Source organism: Macaca fascicularis, chromosome 10, assembly GCF_037993035.2.
Source record: "Macaca fascicularis isolate 582-1 chromosome 10, T2T-MFA8v1.1".
In the NCBI taxonomy this organism is placed as follows: Eukaryota; Metazoa; Chordata; class Mammalia; order Primates; family Cercopithecidae; genus Macaca; species Macaca fascicularis.
The window spans coordinates 466,018-488,704 of record NC_088384.1 but is presented as its reverse complement, the minus strand read 5'-3'; the positions used below and the strand labels follow the sequence as shown (position 1 = coordinate 488,704).

The following is a 22,687-nucleotide window of genomic DNA, read 5'->3' as shown; positions in this document are numbered from 1 at the left end:
AAAGGTAAGCAAGAGTAGCCATATTTATTTCAGATCAATCACAATTTAAGTCAAAAACTGTAAAAAGGAGAAAAAAAGGTAATTATATAATAAAGAGATCAAAATAGCAAAAGGATATAACAATTACGAGTATATGTGCACCCAACAACAAAGCACTCAGATATATAAAGCAAATATTAGTAGATCTAAATGGAGAGAGAGGTCGGGCGCGGTGCCTCACGCCCATAATCCCAGCATTTTGGGAGGGATGTGGAGGCAGGTGGATCACCTGAGGTCAGGAGTTTAAGACCAGCCTGGCCAATATGGTGAAACCCTGTCTCTACTAATACAAAAAATTAGCCCAGCATGGTGGCACATGCCTGTAATCCCAGCTACTTGGGAGGCTGAGGCAGGAGAATCACTTGAACTCAGGAGGTGGAGGTTGCAATGAGTTGAGATTGCACCTCTGCCCTCCAGCCTAGGCAACAAGAGCAAAACTCTGTCTCAAATAAATTTATATATACATATATATGTATAGAGAGAGACAGGGAGACACCAACACAACAATAGTAGGAGCTTCAAAATCCCACTGTCAGTACTGGAGGTCATCTAGACAAAAAATAACAACAAAACATCAAATTTAAAGTCCAGTGTAGACCAAATGGACCTAACAGACATTTACAGAACATTTCATCCAACAGATACAAAATGCACATTCTTCTCAGCACATGGAATATTCTCTAGAATCCACCACATGTTAGGCTACAAAAGAATTCTCAATACATTTTTTCTAAAATTGAAATAACATCTAGGATATTCTCAGACTCTAACAGAATAAAGCTATAAATCAACAACAAGGAACAGACACTTCTCAAAAGAAGACATTTATGCAGCCAATAGAGACATGAAAAAATGCTCATAATATAGAATGAGACCACCACTTCTCCTGTTGTCTTTCCCAGCTTTTCCCCGTCTCCCCTTTTCCCTAGTTTATAAGACAGGAGAAGGGGGAGAAAACAAAAAGTTAGAAAGAAACAGAAGGAAGATAAATAGCTAGAGGACCTTGGCACCACCACCTGGCCCTGGTGGTTAAAATAATAATAATAATATTAACCCCTGACCAAAACTACTAGTGTTATCTGTAAATTCCAGACATTGTTTGAGAAAGCAGTGTAAAACGTTTTGTTCTGTTAGCTGATACATGTAGCCTCCCATCATGTTTTGTCTGAGGCTAGTCCTGCTACAATAATCACTCGCCATCAGAGAAATGCAAATCAAAACCACAATGAGATACCATCTCACACCAGTTAGAATGGTGATCATTAAAAAGTCAGGAAACAACAGGTGCTGGAGAGGATGTGGAGAAATAGGAACACTTTTACACTGTTGGTGGGACGGTAAACTAGTTCAACCATTGTGGAAGACAGTGTGGTCATTCCTCAAGGATCTAGTACTAGAAATACCATTTGACCCAGCCATCCCAATACTGGGTATATACCCAAAGGATTATAAATCATGCTGCTATAAAGACACATGCACACGTATGTTTATTGCGGCACTATTCACAACAGCAAAGACTTGGAACTAACCCAAATGTCCATCAATTAAGAAAATGTGGCACATATACACCATGGTATACTATGCAGCCATAAAAAAGGATGAGTTCATGTCCTTTGTAGGGACATGGATGCAGCTGGAAACCATCATTCTCAGCAAACTATCGCAAGGACAGAAAACTAAACACCGCATGTTCTCACTCATAGGTGGGAAATGAACAGTGAGATCACTTGGACACAGGAAAGGAAACATCACACACTGGGGCCTGTTGTGGGGAGGGGGGAGGAGGGAGGGGGGAGGGATAACATTAGGAGATATACCTAATGTAAATGATGAGTTAATGCGTGCAGCATACCAACTTGGCACGCGAATACATATGTAATAAACCCGCACATTGTGAACATGTACCCTAGAACACAAAGTTTAATTTTAAAAAAAATCAACAACGAGGAGAACTTTCAAAACTGTATGAATACATAGAAATTAAACAATATGCCCTTGAATAGCCAATGGGTCAATGAAGAAATGAAGAAGGAAATTTAAAAATTTCTGGAAATAAATGAAAACAGAAACACAACATATCAAAGTTTATGGTATACAGCAAAAGCAGTATTAAGAGGAAAGTTTATAACAATAAACTCCTACATTTAAAAAACAGATTTAAAATAAACAACCTAACAACGAACTGCAATGAGCTAGAAGAGCAAGAACAAATCAAATCCAAAAGTGGTAGAAGAAAAGACATAACAAAGATCAAAGAGGAACTAAATAAACTTGAAACTAACAAATATAAAAATGAAGAAAAAAATGTTGGTTTTTTGAAAAGATAAATAAAATAGACAAACCATTAGCTACACTAAGCAAACAAAAAGAAATCCGAAAGAAATAAAATTAGAAACAGAAAAGGAGAATGACAGTTGATACCACAGAAATACAAGGGATCATTACAGACTATTTTGAACAACTATATGTCAACAGATTGGAAAACCTAGAAGAAATGGATAAATTCCCGGACACGTACAACCTACCAAGATGGAACCAAGAAGAAACGGAAATCCTAAAACAGACCAATAATGAGTAACATGTATGACTAAGTAATAATAAAAAGTCTCCCAACAAAGAAAAGCCCAGAACTAGGTGACTTCGCAGCTGAATTCTACACATTTTTGTTTCAATTCTTCTCAAACTATTCCAAAAGTATTGAAGAGGAGGGAATCCTGCCAAGTTCATTCTTCAAGACCAGCATTACCCTGATACCAAAATAAGACAAGGACACAATAAAAAGAGAAAACTATAGGTCAATATCCCTGATGAACACAGATGCAAAAATCCTCAACAAAATACTAACAAACTGAATCCAACAGCAAATCAAAAAGATTATACACCATGATCAAGTGGGATTTATCCCAGGATGCAAGGATTGCTGAACAAACACAAATCAATAATCATGCTACATCACATCAACAGAATTAAGGACAAAAACCATAATATCATTTCGATAGATACAGAAAAAGCATTTGATAAAATTCAACGCTGCTTCATGATAGAAAGTCTCAACAAAAGAGGCACTGAAGGAAAAATACCTCAACACAATAAAGGCCATATGTGACAAACCCACAGCTAACATAATGGGGAATGGGGAAACACTAAGAGCTTTTTCTCTGAGATCTGTAACAAGACAAGGACGCCCACTTGTGCCACGCCTATTCAACACAGCACTGAACGTCCTAGTCAAGAGCAGTCAGGCAAGAGAAAGAAATCAAGGGCACCCAAAGTAGAAAGGAGGCACTCTAATTGTCTGTTTTCAGACAATGTGCTCTTATATATTAAAAAAAAAAAAAAAAAAAAAAAAAGACTCCAGCAAAAATCTCTTTGAACTGATAAACAAATTCAGTAAAGTTACAGAATACAAAATCAACATATAAAAATCAGTAGCATTTCTATAGACCAACAATGAGCCAGTGAAAAAAGAAATCAAGAAAGCAATCCCATTTAACTACAAAAATATAAAATAAAAATAAAAATACCTCAGAAGAAATCTAACCAAGAAGGTTAAAGATCTCTATGAGGAAAACGATATTCTACCCTCGGAAGGTAGAACAGTGGCTTCTAGAGACAGGAAAGGGCGGCGGGAAGGCAGAAAGGGAGAGGTTATCTAATGGATACAAAATTACATCTAGATAGTAAAAATAAGGGTTAGTGTGCTATAGCCTTGTAGGGTGACTATAGTTTACAATTTATTGTATATTTTCAAGCAGCTAGAAGAGAGGATTTTAAATATTCCCAGCATTAAGAAATGACAAATGTTTGAGATGATGGACATGCTAATTACCCTGAGTTGCTAATTACACACGAAAAACATGTATTGAAATATCATACTGTATCCCATGGATATGTACTATAATGTGTCCATTAAAAATAATAATTGTTAAAAACCCAAGGGTCATTTCTCATGTGTCCTATGTCAGTGTTGTGGTCCATTGGTGGAGACCCAGCCATTTGCAAGTAAGACTATAGTCACTTGAGCTGAAAGCAAATGAATCGTCACAAAAATTACCACTGGCACCGAGTCTTCTTTCCAGAATTTCCTGCCCACAGCACTGCCACAGTCACTGTGGGCAGGAAAGACACACTAGCACCCAAGTTTCAACCCCAGTACAGTTGATGCTTTTATTTCTCTGGTTTGGAATAGGTGTGTGTTCATAATTTACGTTTACTCCAACTGTCCCCTTGCTTAAATAGCTTCTTAAGGATAACTTCCTCTTACTAAATCCCAACAGCTTCTGAGCATCCGTTATATTCTCCAAAGTAAATAAAAAGAGAAAACGTGTTGAAAGCCTGATAATGTTCACTTAAGAATCCAGCATGATGTACAGCTTGAAATGACTACTCCACCTTGTTCCTTTACATGACTTTTAAAGTAGCCCCAGTTATTATACATAATTGAGGTCATAATTTCTGCAATACCATTAGGTCCACGAACGGTAGGGCCAGAGGACTTCAAAGTCTGTCTCCGATTTTTTTTTTTAAAAAAGGGAAAGCTCATGAGAGTAGGTAATGAAAATAAATATTCACACAACTCGGAACAGGGGATGGTGAAACATAAAACTCCAGCCTGGCACAGGTGTCCAGCCAGTGAGGGTGGGGACACAGACTCATAGGGTCCCCACAATCCCTCAAAAATGCCACAGACAGGTGGGTGGCCTGAGACAGAGCCAGGCTCCGAATTCCGGGAGCTGTCTGGCTCATGTGCACCTCATGTGGTCCACACTGCACGAGGATGCCCAACGTCACCAGTCCCGGTGCAGAACACAAGAATGCCCCATGGCATGAGCCCCCGCTGCACAGCATAGCCCGAAGGTGCCAGCTCAGACTCCTACACACGCTGGTCACCAAGGCACTGCCCTCCAGGAAGGAGGACCCCAGAGGTCGTGGCAGGGTGAGGTTCTGCTCTTCATCATCCGCGAGCAGAGGGGAAAGTCCCAGCAGACATTTGGGGAGCCTCTACACGTGGTTCTGGGACTCTGAGTGGAGGTTCAAAGATGTCCCCAGGTACGCCAGACTCAAACCTAAAAAAGACCCATTCTTCCAGATATGCCCAGACTGGAACCTATATAGGCCATCCTTCCTAGCTTTTCTCTGGAAAACCAGGCTTAAAAGAGTATCGACTAAAAGGGGCCACCAGGAAGACAGAAGTCCTATCTTTAAAAAAAGATTTTTTTTTTTTTTTTTTTTTTTTTTTTAAAAGAGGCACTGAGGCTCTGACCCATCTGAGCACAGAGTACATGCTCGGCAGCCTCTGTCAGAGCAGAGCAAGTACACACATGCTCTCCATGCCCTGTGCTCCCAGCACCCGTGCTCCCCGCACCCATGCTTCACACGCCCGTGCTCCCCGCACCCGTCCTCTCCACGCCCATGCTCCCTACACCTATCTGTGCTCCCCATGCCTATGCTCCCTGCAGCCGTGCTCCCCGCACTGTGCTCCCTGCGCCCATGTCTGCTCCTCGAGCTCTCTTCCACTGGTTTCCTCTGTACATCCCTCTTGATAGTCACTGTCACTGTCACCTCGAATCACCTGGCTAAATGGAGGTAAAGAAAAAGTCTAGAGTAGCACATTGGAGGACAGAGTGGAAGTGGCTATTTACCAAGCAGGGCTATGAGATGAGCGCATCTGATCCCCATTAATCCTGACGGTCAGTTGATTAGCCCTGTTCAACAGCTGGGGACACTGAGGTGTGGAAGGACGGGCTTGCTTACCCCAGACGATGCTGACAGTGTGGGCCCAGCCCAGTCCCACAGCCACCAGGAGGAGGCTCCTCACTGGGCAGGCGCGGATGTGCAGCCCAGAGAACGCTTGGGACCCTGGCACAGACTCCTCAGGAAGGAAACAGAGAAAGGCCCACAGAGACTCAAGCAGCACAGAAGAAGGTCACCCACAAGTTAAAAATAGATGTTTGTGCTTTACCGTCCCAGAGTGCTAAAAATCCAACCCACTCACACGCACAGCCTGACGTGAGCCTGGCCTCCTGCAGCACTGGGCTAAGCGAGAGACGTACCTGCCTCTCTCCCGACAATAGCAAACTTGGCAGCTATTCTTCAATGTACTTGACACGCTTCTGTGAGGATTAAGCGACACTCTGTCGACACTGGCTAAGGTTAATCCTGACACAGCCAACCATCTAGATCTGCAGTGAACAAACAACTTACTTTGGATGATTCTGCCACTAACAAAGACCCTGAATCTCCCACCAAAGCTTAGTGACACGACTTACCTTTCTGTTTTCATTTCAGGTACACTGGCCCACATGATCTAATTTACCTGCTGATAATGCCTTGGAAAGACCACCAGGGGGCCCCACACCATTTTCAGCTTTAGAGGGATGTGAATTTCCCTTTGATGAGAAAGGTGATGGGGAAATAAAACAAGGATCCAAAACAGATGCCTGTGTGTTTCCTGGGAGTGATAAAGTCAGGAACTGCCTCTGTGTGTCAGGCGAGGGAATAACAGAGACAATGGCACCAACTCCTGAGACAGAAGACCTGATGCATGGTGCAGCCACCGCCTGTGGCCAAGGAAATTCCAGGGAATGTAGACCCCAGTTGTATGGTACAGCCACCATGTGCGACCACAGAAATTCCAGGAATGCAGACCCTCAGTCACATGGTACAGCCACTATCTGCAGCCACAGAAATTCCAGAGAACGCAGACCCTCAGACACATGGTACAGCCACTATCTATGGCCATGGAAATTCCAAGGAATGCAGACCCTCAGTCACATGGTACAGCCACCATATATGGCCACGGAAATTCCGAGGAATGCATACCCCAGTCGCATGGTGCAGCCACAGCCTGCAGCCACAGAAATTCTGGAGAACGCAGACCCCAGTCGCATGGTACAGCCACTACCTATGGCCATGGAAATTCCAGAGAACAGAGACCCTCATTCCCATGGTACAGCCACCACCTATGGCCACGGAAATTCAGGGGAACGCAGACCCTCAGTTACATGGTACAGCTACCACCTGTGGTCACAGAAATCCTGGGGAACACAGACTCCAGTCGCATGGTGCAGCTACCACCTGTGGTCACAGAAATCCTGGGGAACACAGACTCCAGTCGCATGGTGCAGCCACCACCTGCAGTCACGGAAATTCCAGGGAATGCAGACCCCAGTCACATGGTACAGCCACCATCTATGGCCACGGAAATTCCAGGGAACATAGACACCAGTCGCATGGTGCGGCCACCACCTGTGGCCATGGAAATTCTGGGGAATGCAGGCCCCAGTCTCTAAAGTATGAACTTCACTGCAGTGAATGTGGAAGAGTTTCTCTCTGTGCAGAGCTCAGTATCCAGAAGGGGAGATGGCCCCAGGAATGCCTTCCTCCTCTTCAGAGCTCAGGGCCTAGGGCTGACACCCTTGGGAGGGGTCCTTGTTCAGCAATTGTGCCTGTGGAGGGTCCCCCAACACTCACCGTGCACCTCCTAGGAGCGGAGGCTACAAAAGGGAGCCAGAGACCAAGCTCTGCTCAGACAACAGTGAGCTGATGGCCTTCCACTCTAAGTTCAACAGGGACCCAGGGACCAAGCTCTGCTCAGACAACAGTGAGTTGATGGCCTTCCACTCTAAGTTCAACAGGGACCCAGGGACCAAGCTCTGCTCAGACAATAGTGAGCAGATGGCCTTCCACTCTAAGTTCAACAGGGACCCAGGGACAAAGTTCTGCTGAGACAACAGTGAACTGATGGCCTTCCACTCTAAGTTCCAACTGCATGGAATGTGTATTCCATGAATGCTTGTTAAATGAATGATTCATATAAGGTCATCTGTGCTGACCTTTGCTGGTCTGCTGAATGTGAGCTTCAGAGCATAGGCCTCATTCCTGGAGCAGCCAGCTCTTCCCAGAGCGACGGCCGCTGCAGGGCAAAGCCCAGAGCTTGTCCTGCAGCAACACACTCAGGACCCTGCGCTGGGCACGCTGGGGGCCTCTCCAGCAGAAGATCCCCAGCCCGGACCGTGCAATACCAGTGAACCCCAGGGGAGTCCCAAGTGCTCAAAATCATGTAAATGTCCATTGTGATTTAACATATCAATTTTAGAAGAAAGGGCATATTGCCACCTCTCTCCTCAAACTAGGGACTATAAATCGATCCATCACCCTAACTGAGACTCTGCCTTAAATTCTGCTAAAACTACCATCCAAACACTCAAATTTACATTAGCGTTAAGGGAAAAAAAAAACTAAACCAAACACCTGTAAGAAACGGTCAAGTAACCTGTGATACATCAACCCAAAGATTAAACATGAAAACAATGAAGTAGCAAGATATTAAAAGAATATAAACTCTATGTACATCATGGTCCAAGGTTCTAAAATTACACAGAAACAAAGACTGGAATGGAAGGGGGATACGTTTACAGACACATTTTTTATTTTTTAATTTTTAATATTGCTTCTCTAATGTATGATTTGACTAACCAGATAATTCAGCAAAAAATAAAAAAATAAATTGTGCCTATAGATAAATATGTAAAGAATCCTTTTCTTTGATGCCAATGGAATTAGTTTGGGTCTGACCCACAGTCTTCAATCTTTTAATTAAGACACAAAAATCATCTTTCAAGCTGTTAGGAAAAAAAGAAGAAAAAGATTGAAAACCAGGAGCCCAGAAAAAAAGGACTCGCTATGTATCACAGCGTCTCTCCACGCCTCTCCACCAAGGACAGTGCTCCCTCTTTCCCCATTTTCATACCTACTGCACAAAACACTTAGTAAAGAACTATCTCAATTCATGAGTCACACAGCACAAAGGGCCAGTGTCTCTGCCAAACATACCCTGCAGCCCCAAAACGAAGAGGCAACTGGTTCCTTCCTTCCTCAGTGAAGGAAGAATGAGAGGCTGCTGGTTGTCATTTTAAATCTCACACCTCAATGTCTTAGCACTTTCCTGCTTTGTTGGTTTCCAGGGCTTATTAAAATTAACCACCCCCCCCCCCCCCCGCGGATATTGAAGAAAGAAAGCAGGAAGGTTGTGCAGGCTTCCAAGAGGCAGAGCCCTGCTTCCGCAGCCACCTCTGTCTTTCTACCCACAGCAGCCGGGTTTACCAATTAGTCTCCCTTAAAGAGCAGTTTATGCTCATCGCGAACAAATGGATGCAATTGCTTCTTTTGAGATGCAGCAAGTTTTGGGCCCTCAGCAAAAAGAAAAAGAAAGAAAGAAAGAAAGAAAGAAAGAAAGAAAGAAAGAAAGAAAGAAAGAAAGAAAGAAAGAAAGAAAGAAAGAAAGAAGAGAGAGAGAGAGAGAGAGAGAGAGAGAGAGAGAGAAAGAAAGAAAGAAAGAAAGAAAGAAAGAAAGAAAGAAAGAGAGAGAAAGAAAGAGAGGGAAATAAAGAAAGAAAGAAAAAAGAAAAGAAAAGAAAAGAAAAGAAAAGAAAGAAAGAAAGAAAGAAAGAGAGAAAGAGAGAGAAAGAAAGAGAGAGAAAGAAAGAAAGAAAGAAAAAAGAAAAGAAAAGAAAAAAAGAAAGAAAGAAAGAAAGAGAGAAAGAGAGAGAAAGAAAGAGAGAGAAAGAAAGAAAGAAAAAAGAAAAGAAAAGAAAGAAAGAAAGAAAGAAAGAAAGAAAGAAAGAAAGAAAGAAAGAAAGAAAGAAAGAAAGAAAAAACAGGGCACTGGCACAACAGTCATAACTTCTGCGTGGCACACACACAGAAGGAAAGTTAAAGCCCTGGAGGCGGAGGCGTTCGGAAAGGGAAGGTGGAAGTAGGAAGGACGCCCACGGGATAGAGTGGTCAGAAACAGACCACCTCACCAAAGGGCGCCTTAGACGTTCCAGAGGACAAAATGCTCCTCTTTCCAGGGTAAACACCCATTTGCCAAACTCAGCCAGTGACGGTAAGCAGGAGTTTGCTTTTTTTTTAAGGCGTCTGAGTAACGATGACAAGAGCAAGAAATGAGCTTAATAATGGGACTGACAGGGCCCTGGGCTGGTGACTCTGCTGATGTGCACAGCATCAAAACCCAGGTTCCTCAATGCGCTCCCTCTGCAGTTCAGGACAGCACTACAACTCACCCCATCAATCACTGCTTAAAAAATCAGTTCTAAAAAAAGACGACCCATTTGAAAGCAGCCGGAGGAGGAAGACAGAGAGTGTCTCACAGAATCCAACCGCTTGTAGCCTCGGAACCATAACAAGAATATGAAACTAGCGGGTCCAGTGTGAGGCAGAACAGAGACGCCGTCACGGCTCTCAGGAGGCTGAGCAGGAAGCGCATGGCTCAGGCCCTGCAACGCCCTAAGGGCGCCTGGAGCAGCCCACAGGCCTGTGTCCTTCGTGTGGGTTCACCTTCCTAGTTTCCTGGGTAAATTCAATGTACAGCATTTATTCGCCAAGAAAAGAACATTCAAATCAAACTACTGTCATAACTCTGAAGGGCTCTTAACACTCCAGTCCACACGTTCAAAAGCCCACAAATATCAGTGCTGCCACTGTGCAGGTAACAATGTTTTGGATGCATCATGCACGTAACCAGTAACGACGTTTTCATGTTTTCCGTAGCCATCTCATTCAGGATACTAAAATGATCTGTGACGACTTGATACTTAGTTATCTGTGATTTTCAGATAGATTTAACAAGGCTACCTGGCCAAGAAGGCCTCACCCTCCTGAACCTGGGCACCGGTGCCCCTACGTGCACCTGGGGCCTGGGGAGCGCAGTCTCCACCACCTCTCGCTCTTCAATGTTAAATGTCCTCCCGGAGCGCCTGCGTCGTGGGCCCAGGCTCGGCCCCTCCTGGAGAGCCCTTTCCACATTACAGGACAGGGGAAGCCCAGAGCCCGCGCTGCAGCGCCACTGACGTCCCGGAGTCCCCGATTCCTGCTCCTTCCCGTCCGCGGAGGCTGGCGGGGAGGGCCTGGGACCCATTTTAGTTTTCGGTTTTGTCACGAGCCGGAAGGCGACAGCACATGCGAGCGCAGGAAACCCTTTTTTAAAATCTTCCAACGGAAACGCGAGGGGCTGCCTGACTGCCTCGGAGACGCTAGGCGGGAACCCAGAGCACCCCTGCCGTTTCCCGCATTGCAGCAGCCGGGACCCCGCCCACGCCGCGGGGGGCCCGAGGCGACAGGAGGCCCGCCGGGATCCGGCCCTTTCTTCCTCGACAAGCTGGGGGGTGGCGTGGGGCGGAGTTGGGGGGCGGGGGCAACTTAAGAAGTGATCGCGCTGTACCCAGGATTCGGAGGGGAAGCCCGGCCCCATCCTACAGCTCAGAGGCAGAACGACCCCGGAAGGTGCTCCAGGCGACCCCCTCTACCAGGCTCAATTTAAAACATAAACCGGAGAGGGTGGAAAGCTCACTATTTTCCGAATGGAGGTTCCTATCGCCATGTTCCTTCCTCCTCCGCCCCACCCGGCATGGACCCCGGGGCTGCCTTGCCGGCTCCCGCCGCCCCGCAGGTACCCCTGCCGCTCCCGGGCACGGGCTTCTCCCCAGTTCTTCCCATCGCTTCCCCGCTCTTCTCCCCAGTTCTTCCCATCGCTTCCCCACCTTTCCCCGGGTCCTCCCATCGCTTCCCCCTCTTCTGCCCGGTTCCCCCATCCCCTTCGCCCTGTTCTCCCCTTCTCCCTCTTCTCCCCTTCTCCGTCCGTCCCTCCCTCGCCGCCCGGAGGGGGGCGCGCACCTTGAGCATGTCCCCCGCTGGTCAGCACGCCGATGGCCTTGCCGGCCCCGGAGAGCTGCTCCAGGAACTTCCGCAAGGAGCCCTTGGGGGCCCGGGAGTCTTCCGCGTCCAAGACGAGGAGGCCGAGGGCAGCCGCTAGTCCGGGTGCGCAGCAGGCAATGGAGACCCTGCCCGCGTGCGCCCGACTCGGAAACGCTGCCCCGCCCGCGCCCCCGCCCGGCCCTAGCGTCAAAGGGCCTTGACGGGCGGGGCCCAAGCGCACAGGAGGGGCTGCGGGGGTGGGGCGCGGCTAGGGGCAGGGGCAGGGGCAGGGAAAGGGGCAGAGAAAGGGGCAGGGGCTGGCCGGGGCCGGGTGTGAGCAGGAGGACCTACGCGGGGGTCGTCGTAGGTGGCTGCCGCGCTAGCGGTGGGTGAGGTCGCGGAGGCGGGGGTAACACCACAAGTGGGCGGAGTCCCTGGGGGTGGGGCCGCGTTGCCGGTGTGCTACCCTTGCGGGTGGGTTGGAGGACTCTGGTTGGGGCCTTTAGAGATGCCCGGAGCGCCACAGGTGGGGGCAGGGGCAGCGACCGGGGGAGGGGAGACCGCAAGGGGGCGGGGTCACATCGTTCGCTGGGCGGGCCAAGGCAGGGCGGAATAGAACGCCGGGAGCATCTCCCGGGGCGGGGAGGGGGGGGGCAAGGGAGACCGTGAGTGGGCGCGAACGCCGGGGCCGGTGGAAACTCCGCACTTGCGGGGAGCGCCGATGGCGGGGTGGGGTGGAATTGGGGCGCGGAGACCCCACCTGGACGCGGAGGCTCGCGGCAGGCCCGGTAGATCCGGCTGTTGTCAGCGCCGAGCCCGGCCGCGCGCACAGCTTCTTGGTGGCGGCAGGATTCCTCCTGGGGCTGCGCTAGGAGCCTCTGCGCGCGGCTTCCTCGATCCCCGCCCCCACGTTTTCTCTGCAGCCTGAGGTCGGGAAGGACGCACGGAGAGTGGATCCTCCAGGTGGTGGGAAAAGCTGAGCGCGGCGAGCTTAGCTATGACGAAGCAGCGATTTCCTGGGTCCACGGGGTCTGTGGCGCTCCCGGGCCCCCAGCTCGTCCCGTGGGGAGAAGAATCCTTGGGGTGGGGAAGAGTATCGGGGCGCTACACTCAGAGACGCATGGGCGCGCGAAAGTCAGAGTGGGATAGGAGGAGGCGCAACGGGACTGACCTGGCGGGGAGGCGGGACGACACTTCCTCCCTACGGACAGGCGCGCTGCTGTACGCTGTGCCGACCTCGGCTGACTTCACCGGCCAACTCCACGTGCTGAAATACGCACATTCAAAGCGCTGTGCCAGTTGCCCATCCACAGCTTAACAGCCTGGTGCCAGTTACCTGCGATGGGACAGGGAGTAGCCCCTACAAAAGCACGGGCTTATGGGATCCCGGTTCCTTCAGTGCTCACCCCACGAAGAAGGGCTCCCAAACGGCCCCACTCGAGGGCTTTCCGGAGGATGGTCCTGCGCAGTGGGTGTTTGTTGAACAGATAGGAAACAACAAAAGAGACTAAGAAGAGGTTTGTTCTATGAACCCGGGAAAGTGAAGCAATCGCAAAGGAGAGTCTCACCAAAGGGCAATCCTGGGGAAAAGATGGAGAGGCATGGATTTTTCTTGGATGTGTGCCTCATCCTGGGGCTCATCCCGCTGAGCATCAAATATTCATTGCAAAAGAGGAAAAAAATATATGCTGCAGACAATGCTGGATGGTCTAATCTCTCCCTTGGCCAGAATTAACGGCGAAATTCCTAACCCCTCGTGGTCCTCAGAATCACCTGTCCTATGCACACCCCCATTAAACCACTGAAGTCCAGTTTCTGGGAGCTCAGCCAGGAAATGTGTAGTTTTAAACAAACCACCTAGGTTATCCTGATGAATGCAAAGTCAGAGAGCGCTGCTCTCATGCAGTGAACCTGAGCATTATTCTATTAATTAAAAGGGAGAGGCGAATCCTGGCTGTCTTAAGGTGGCAGTTGAGTGGCCTTTGCCTTCTGGCGGGCAGAAGAGCAGACCGAGGCTCTAAGCACCTGCACCCACAGTTGGGCTCAGGATCTGTGCTGGAGAATAGAAGGGCTAATTTAATTATTCATGCCTTTTTAGAGCACGTTACATGTGGAGAAGGTGGGCCACACTGAATTTTATTTTAGCCAAATACCCGTTATCTCCTTATACAATTGATATTTTTATATTGAACATTAGGGGATTGGTCATTTGTCATCAAATTGTCTGTAATACAGAAAATGATAGATACAACCTAACAGTTCAAACATGATGAGTTAAATAAATGATGGTAAAAATATGCGCTGCAATAATATTTAGTTGCTGTTACCGCTACAAAGATATGTGTCTACTGACATGGAAATATGTTCAGGACATACAAATAAGTGAAAAGGCAGGCCTAGACGCAGTGCGAGCCTGTGTGTGAGTGCGTGCGTGCGTGTGTGTGTGTGTGTGTGTGTGTGTGAGTCTGCATACATCTGTAAATGTTTCTGAGCATTTTATTTCCTTTCTTTTGCTTAGTATAGGCAATGCCATTTTTCTCTGCGATGAACAGGTATTGTTTAGGGAATAGAAATAGCTAATGAAAAACAATAAAATTTAGAGTGTCAAGACCCCCAAGGTTACGGATTATGTTCAAAAGTTTGTCTGTGTATAAGGGCTGGGGTCAGGGTGGTCACTGACGGTCCTCACACATCTGTTCTTATGAGTTTGGCCCCTTGCTCAGTCAGTCAGGGAATTAACATATATTAATATATACCTGTAGCAAAGATGGAAAAGAATAGCTATGGCTTTTTTTTTTTTTTTTTGAAAGTCATGTATTTCAATGTTGCTACAACTAGAGGTTTTTTTTTTTTTTTTTTTAAACTTTGGCCTTAGCAATGAATCTTCTAATTCAAGAGGAAGATATTACATGCCGTGCTGACCGTACAGCTTCCACCCAGTAGGACCTGAGGTGTGTGCTTGTTCTTTATTGTCCCTTGACAGATTACTCCAAAGGCCCACACCAGCACACACTTATACCCCAGGAATGATTACTCCTTGGGCCAGGAGTTCAGGCAGGCTTCACTGGGCCCTCTGCCCCAGGGGCTCTCCAGGGCTGCAGCAGGTGTCTGCCTAGGGCTGCTGTGTCTTCTGAAGGCTCAGGCTCATCAGGGGAGGAGCTGCTTCCATGCTCACTTCTGTGTTGCTGGCAGGATTCTGTTGCTTGCAGGCTGTTGGACTGAAGGCCCCAGTCTCTCTGTGGCATCAGCTTCAGGTTGCCCTCTGCCCTGGGCGGGTGACTGGCTTTGCCAGAACTAGCACCTACCAAGAGCCAGGGGGAGAGTTCCAGTGGACAGAACCTCAGCTCCTCCCAATCCAATCTCAGGAGAGACCACCATCTCTTTTGCCTGGTTCTATTCATCAGAAGTGAGCCGCTGAGTCCAGCCCTCTTCTAGGGTCTGGCTGTGAACACTAGAGACAGCGGCCAAGGGGAGCCACTTGGGAGGGTGGTGCTGCCTGGGACCTGCCTAGGACAAGGTGAAGGAGAACATGCATAGGGACAGCTGCCCTTCCCACTTCCCCTCAGTGGTGAGCGCAGGAGTTGCCGATGTGCCCTAAAGGAGTTCTGGCATCCCAGGAGGGAAGCAGCTCCCAGCCATGAGGACACCATGACCCAGTGCCCCAGCATGTGGGGCTGCACATCCCAGGGCTACCTGAGCTGCAGCCTCTTCCCCTTCTCTGCTGTCTCGGCCTGTGCATGGAGTGGGCATCTCAAATCTGCAGGGGCCAAACTGAGCTCAGGCCTCTGCACCCCCCACACAACCCCCCATCGCTCAGTCTTCCTTACCTCAGCTCCTGGTGACTCCATCCTCCCAGGGGCTCAGGCTGAAGCCTTGCAGTGCTCTTCCACCCTGGCATCTAAGTCCCTCAGGAAAGTCCCCATTGGCTCTTCATTGCATCTGGAGCCACTAGGGCCAGGCCACCACCTTTGACCTGGACCGGAACAGGCTCCCTCCTCATCCCCTGCTCTGCCCCAACCTCCACCCCACCTCCATGTCTCGGGTGTCCTCAGCTTCAAAGTCAGGGTGCACCTATCAGGATGTAATTCAGGCATCTTCTCTGCTGACTCGGAGTCACAGACCCCACACAAGCCACACTGGCCTGTCCTCTGGTCCCTTCAGATCCTGGTGCTGCCCAGAGGCCCATGCAGGCACCCGACAACCTCAGGCCTAGCCTGCTCTTTCCTCAACCCAGGCCCTCCTCTCCGTACCGACTCTGCCCACTTTCCACAGGTCTGTCCTGCAAGGTCTCCTGCACGGTGAGGCCTCCCCAGATCACCCTCTTAGAAATTTTGGGCTCCATGCACACTCCTGTTCCCTCCCTGCTGCTCTTAAAACATCCTCGTCAGTGTCACACATGGGGCATTTCACCTATCTGCTGGGCTTCTCGAAAGGTCCCCTGGCTGAACTCTGAATGCCGTGGATTCAGAGATCTTTGACTCTTCCCTGCTGCAGTCCCAGGGCAACAGCAGAGCCCAGGACAGAGTGAACCTGTCATGGGTGCTGCTGAATGAATGAATGAAGGAGGGAGGGAGGGAGTGAGTGAGTGAGTGAGTGAAGGAGTAAATGAGTGAGTAAATGAGTGAATGGGTGAGTGAGTGTCAGTCAGTGAATGAGTGAGTGAGTGGATGAGGGAAGGAGAAATGAGTGAGTGAGTGGGTAAATGACTGAATGAGTGACCGTGAGTGAGTGAATGAATTGCCAAGGGAGTCAATGAGTGAATGAGTGAGTGAGTGAATGGGTGAGTGAATAAGTGAGTAAGTGAATGAATGAGCGTCTTAGTGAATGAGTGAGTGAATAAGCAAGTGAATAAGTGAGTGAATGAGTGAGTGACCGAGGGAATAAATGAGTGATGAGTGAGTGAGTGAGTGAATGAATGAGTGACTTAGTGAATGGGTGAGTGGGTGAATGAGTGAGTGAACAGATGAGTGGGTGAGTGAGTGAATGGGTGAGGGAAAGAGTGAGTGAATGAGTCAGTGAGCGAACAAGTGAATGAGGGAGTGAAGAATTGAGTGAGTGAATGAACGAGTGAGTGAATGAGTCAATAAATGAGTGAGTGTGTGAGTAAAGGATGAGTGAATGAGTGAGTGAAGAGGTGAATGAGTGAGTGAATGAGTGAATGATTTGAGTGAGTGAATGATTGAGTGAATGAATGAGGAAATGAGTGAGTGAGTGAATAAGTGAGTGAATGAGTGAGTGAATGAGTGAATGGGTGAGTGAGTGAAAGGGTGAGTTAGGGAATGACTGAGTGAGTGAATGGGTGAGTGAATGAGTGAGTGCGTGAGTGAATGGGTCAGTGAATGAGTGAGTGAATGAGTAAATGAATGAGCAAGTGAGTAAAAGGGTGAGTGAATGAGTGAGTGAGCGAGTGAAGGAGTGAATGAGTGAATGAGTGAGTGAGTGAATGAGTTAACGAGTGAATGAATGAGTGAGTGAATGAGTGAGTGGGTCGCTCAGAGGAGATGAGGACAGGAGTTGCCCTCTGACTGCTACAGTAGACAGGAGCTGAAGGAGTCTGAAGGGTGGGATGTGCTCACTCGGTACATACACCCTGCTCCACACATCCCCAGAGAAACCTAGTCTCACCAGAGTGGTCGCTTGAGAATTATTAGTAACAACCTTTTTCCCAATATTTCATATATGCAGGATGATTTCTTACTTTCCTTGAAAATGCCAATCGTTTTTTGGACTTGGAATTCTCCACTGCTGGTCCACGCCACTGTATTCTCCCATAGGGGTATCCCCCGAGTTGGAGAAAGAGTCATTCCCAGGAATGGATAAAAGCCAGAAGGGCATCATCAGGTGGGGCACCTTCTCCTATCATCCTCCCCTTCCTGTCTGGGTTACCCTGAGTGACTTGGTTTGGAGGTCTACAAAATGCGGACATATCAAATTTAGATAAAAGCCTAAGCAGTTTAAGAGGTTGCAGTGCTAGCAGGAAGGTCTTTGGCTCCCGGCACCCTCCTCCTGTCCAGTCTCTGCTGGACCCAGGACTCTGACTCCACCTTCGGCCTTGGGGGTTTCCTCCCTTCCTTCCCAGCCACTGAGCCGGCTTGGGCTAATCTGCAACCGCAGAGGTGCAGCCCTCCTCCTTTCCTCCTGCCTCTTCCTCTCTTCTCACTTTCCTTCTGCTTCTTTCAGGACTTTGGAAAGTCCAAGAATAAGCAAAACTGTAGACCAGAAAACGCTGCCTTGAGCCCATTCCCCTCCCAGCAGCTTCCCTTCAGACTCCTTGATCTTGAAAACTTATTTTGCTTCGTATCTAGATGCTAAACTTTATATAGAAAACAGGTGGGGTTGGTTTCTTGGCCGGGTACAGTGACTCACACCTATAACCCCAGTGCTTTAGAGGCCAAGGGGGAACGATTGCTTGAGGTCACATGTTTGAGACTAGCCTGGGCAACACAGGGAGACCTCGTCTCTACAAAAATTCAAAAAAAAAAAAAAAAATTACCTGGAGCGATGGCACATCTGTAGTCCCAGGTACTTGGGAGGTCGAGGCAGGAGGATCACTTGAACTCAGGAGTTTGAGATAACAGTGAGCTATGATTATATCACTGCACTCCAGCTTGAGTAAGAGAGTGAGACACTATCTCCTAAAAAAATAAAAATAAAAAGTGCTGGAGTCCAAGCCCACAGCCAATTGCGACATGTAGATCTTTCATTTTTACAATCCGCCTCTCTTGTCTAAGTGCCAAATGACACTTTCATTGTGTGCAACTACTTCCACTTTTGACTGGCTTCTCTTTCCTTATGTATTAAGAATCAGGTTGCATAGAGTTCTGAGAAAATAAACTAATAAATCAGCTGCGTGCCATGGCTCATGTCTATAATCTCAGCACTTTAGGAGGCTGACACAAGGATTGCTTGAGACCAGGAGTTTGAGACCCGCTTTGGCCACATAACGAGATCCTGTCTCTACAAAAAATAAAAAAATAAAAATAAAACGTTAGCAGGACATGGTGGCACACCTGCAGTCCCAGCTACTCAGGTGGTGGAGGCCTGAGGATTGGCTCGAGCCTGGGAGGTTGAGACTGCAGTGAGCCGTGATCATACCACTACACTTTGGCCTGAGTGACACAGTGAGACTCTATTTCTAAATAATATAATATAATATAATATAATATAATATAATATAATATAATATAAAAACAGATGGAAGCTTCCCAAGACTTTGATGCAGAAACAGGTCGCCCTGAACCAATTAAAATTCATGTCCAAAAACCGGAGAGAAATGAAAGAAAGAAGTTGGATTATTTCTGTAAAGTATGAGGCCACTACAAGTTTTACTTTCTCTAGGACGTTTTCTCAGTGGTGTCAACTGAAGTCCACTTCACAGAATGACTTCATCTCCTGAGCACGTTGGAGAACGATGATTAAAGAGACTTCCTGGCACTCCCGATATTTTTAGTGTCACATGGAAGCAGCAAGAGTCATATGTGTGAAATAGGTGGTATTAAAGCGGAAGACACTGGTTTGTTCTTTCATGAACATCATCGGAACATTTCTCTAACGACTAGCGTTATGTCAGAAAATGGGGAGAGAGAGATGGTTGTTTATTGGCAAATAAGTTACATAAATTTCCCAGTTAGAAAAACAATCATGATTTTAGCCTTGTCAGATGAAGTCAGATATGCCCTATGCTTCAGTTATGGAATGCTACCTCTGTATATTGATTGACCAGTATCTTCCACAGACCTGTGATCTGTCGCTGTGTATAAGCTTGAATTCATAACTACCAGTCCTTGAAGCTCCCTTGCTTCCTGCGCTGAACTGAAGTGGCTCCCAACTGAGGCATTCAAGGGAAAACTCACTGAAATATTTGAAACCACCGCCATGAACAAGAATGCTCTTCCTGTATGCTAGGATGTACACCCAGAGCGTTATCTCATTAGTTGTATATGCCAGCATCCCGCAGGATCTTTTACCTTTTTTGGGTGTCAACTTCGAGATTCTGATGTAAGCTGCAGACCTCTTCCTCTTCCAGGCGGGCTGGAGGAGAAGGCTGGGCTGGAGAGGAAGGCTGGGCTGGAGGAAAAGAGTGGGCAGGAGGGAAGGGTGGGCTGGAGGGGAAGGGTGGGCTGGAGGAAAATGGTGGGCAGGAGGGGAGAGAGGGAACCTGTGGTCTTCCTCAGGTTGCAAGAGAAAGAGAGCAGATGGGGAAGGATCAGTTACGTCTTCATCTCACATGCGGTAAATCAGTCCTCTACATAAGCCTTTATATAAGATAAGGTGAACATAGACCAGCTTCCTGTGGAGATGTAGCTATCTGTAACTATCTGCTTAGGAACAAAAGGAAAGGCAGTTTCTTGCATGATTCAGCTTCCAACTTAATGATTTTTTTCCGTTTTGGCTGTGAGTTGGGGTCTCAAGGCTTTATTTTTCCCTGTACACTATATTGTATGTGAAAATTGTTGTTTGGGACCTAAAGTTGTTTACTTACTCCACCTGCATCCGTTAGCTCCATTTCCATTTGGAGTGGCTTCTGGAAGGCTGGAATTGAAATCCACCAGTGCCCATTTCAAGGTATTCCCAACATTGCCTGGGAAAAAGGAGCCCGGATACGCTTCCCTGTGGATGCAGGTCAGTCATCATAACGCACAGAAACAGCGTTGACCTCAGCCTGGAGCCATCGTCCTGAAAGGGGATTCTTCTCAGCTCGGGCCCGAGACTGATCCCTGAGAAGCGGCCGCTCCATCCCTGAATCCTTCCTGCTTATGTCTCCTTACTTCCTAGTGATCACGACATTCAGGCTCAGAATGCCGCAGGCCTATCCCACTGGAAGCTGCCGAGGTGCCTCCTGCCACTCAGGACGCCCGGCACAGCAGCAGGATCAAGGGACCAGCAGGGAAGAGGCTGCAGTGATTTGGGGGAACAGCCCGAAAATCACCTGGAGCCTGGTGGCAGGTGGTCCCACCTCCTCCCCAATATTAGGTCCCAGAGAAAATGACAATATGAGCAGCTCACGTCACCATTATTAGCAGAGTCTTTTTATTCTTTCCTTAATTTTTTGCCATTAAATGGAGCTCTATAGGCCCATTTTCTTTTTTCTTTTTTTTTTTTTTTTTTTTTTTAGACAGAGTCTTGTTCTGTTGCCCAGGCTGGAGTGCAGTGAAGCGATATCGGCTCACTACAAGCTCGGCCTCCCGGGTTCACGCCATTCTCCTGCCTCAGCCTCCCGAGTAGCTGGGACTACAGGGCCCCATCACCATGTATGGCTAATTTTTTGTATTTTTAGTAGAGACGGTGTTTCACTGTGTTAGCCAGGATGGTCTCGATCTCCTGACCTCGTGATCCACCTGCCTCAGACTCCCAAAGTGCTGGGATTACAGGCATGAGCCACCCCGCCAGGCCTATAGGCCCATTTTATGCTTTTAATGCCACCAATACATGAAATTCCAGAGCTGCTTCTGTGAAACATACTTTCATTTTCATTATTTTATTATTCATTACATTAATTCTAGTATTTTATTCTCTTTGTTTTTTTAAGAAGAACTTCAGCGAGAGAGGGGCTATCCCTGCTGCCTTGTGGCTGCAGAAGGAGAGAGAAGGAGCCTCTCCTAAAAAGGGTTTCATGAAAGCCCTGAGGCGAGATACTCACTTCAGAGGGTTCAGGACAAGGACACTCACTTTGTTCTGTGCGGTGTGGAGACACGGGTGAGCGTTCCTCAGTGACACCAACTGGTTCCCTCTTGTCCTCAGCTGCCAGTGCCCTGGGACGTGTCATTTGGACAAAACCATTTTCCATGTCCTGCCATCCATTCCACGGAGGCAGGAGAAAAGGGTCTGGAGGCAGGAACATAAGGCCGATTCACCTTGACTTCCGAGAACGAAATCAAATGGAAACTCTTGCGGTATGACAAGAAATATCCTCTCCATTTACACAGGGCTTACACCGAGTACATGACTTTGTAATTTTACTTCATCCTCTTCATTTACGTAGGGTACACACCAAGTAACCAATGGAAACCTCGAGAGGGGATTTAAGCCCTAGAAACTTCAGTAACGGGCCCCCTGTGCTCAGGCGCTCTCACCCTGTGGAGCGTGCTTTCATGTTCCGTAAATGTCTGCTTTGCTGCTTCATTCTTTCCTTGCTCCATTTTTGCATTGCGTCCAATTCTTGGTTCAAGGCACCAACAACCTGGACACTTTCAACCAGTAACATTATCTTAATATCTTGTTTTAAAACTGAATTCTGTTTTTCATCTGTTCACCTAGTTTTTAGAAAATAACAATGAAATACCAATTGGAGCTTACCACAGCTTAATAGGAGGGTCACTATGAGCTATACAACAGGTTTGATGTTTAAAAGTTTGCAACAATTTTTATTGCTCTTTCATTTACAAACTACAGTAAACATTTAGTTTTTTATGTTTAATTATGAAATATATGACACCTAAGAGTCTATAAAATTTGGCTGGGCATGGTGGCTCATGTCTGTAAGCCCAGCACTTTCGGAGGCTGAGGCGGGTGGATCATTTGAGGTCAGGTGTTTAAGACCAGCCTGGCCAATGTGGTGAAACCCGTCTCTACTAAAAAAATACAAAAAGTTAGCTGAGCATCATGGCAGGCACCTGTGATCCCAGCTACTCGGGAGGCTGAGGTGGGAGAGTTGTTTGAACCCAGGAGATAGAAGTTGCAGCGAGCCGAGATCGTGCCATTACACTCTAGCCTGGGCTACATGAGCAAAACTCCGCCTCAAAAGCAAACAAACAAACAAACAAAACTGAATGCATAATCTGATAGATTAATAATTGCGCTGTTGTCATCATGCATTAGCATCGAGTGTCTTGAAAGGCTACAATGCGCCCTTCTTTCATCACCTGGGTCTCCCTTCTTCACCCAGACATAGGACTAATGTGTTAATGTTTGTCTTGCTTTTCATAAGTTATATCATTTCTCTGTATATTAT

At 47.5% G+C, this 22,687-nt stretch overlaps 1 long non-coding RNA gene across 1 annotated transcript in view; it reads right to left on the bottom strand.

The window, feature by feature from the left end:
* LOC135965382 (uncharacterized) overlaps positions 1-18,363 on the bottom strand; it is a 50,663-nt gene extending 32,300 nt beyond the window's left edge. The window contains exons 1-3 of the long non-coding RNA XR_010578258.2: positions 18,230-18,363; positions 12,908-13,003; positions 11,716-12,813 (exon numbers count right to left, since the gene is read on the bottom strand). This is a non-coding gene — a long non-coding RNA (uncharacterized lncRNA). The remainder of the gene's footprint in view (positions 1-11,715; positions 12,814-12,907; positions 13,004-18,229) is intronic.
* Between the last annotated feature and the right edge of the window lie 4,324 nt (positions 18,364-22,687).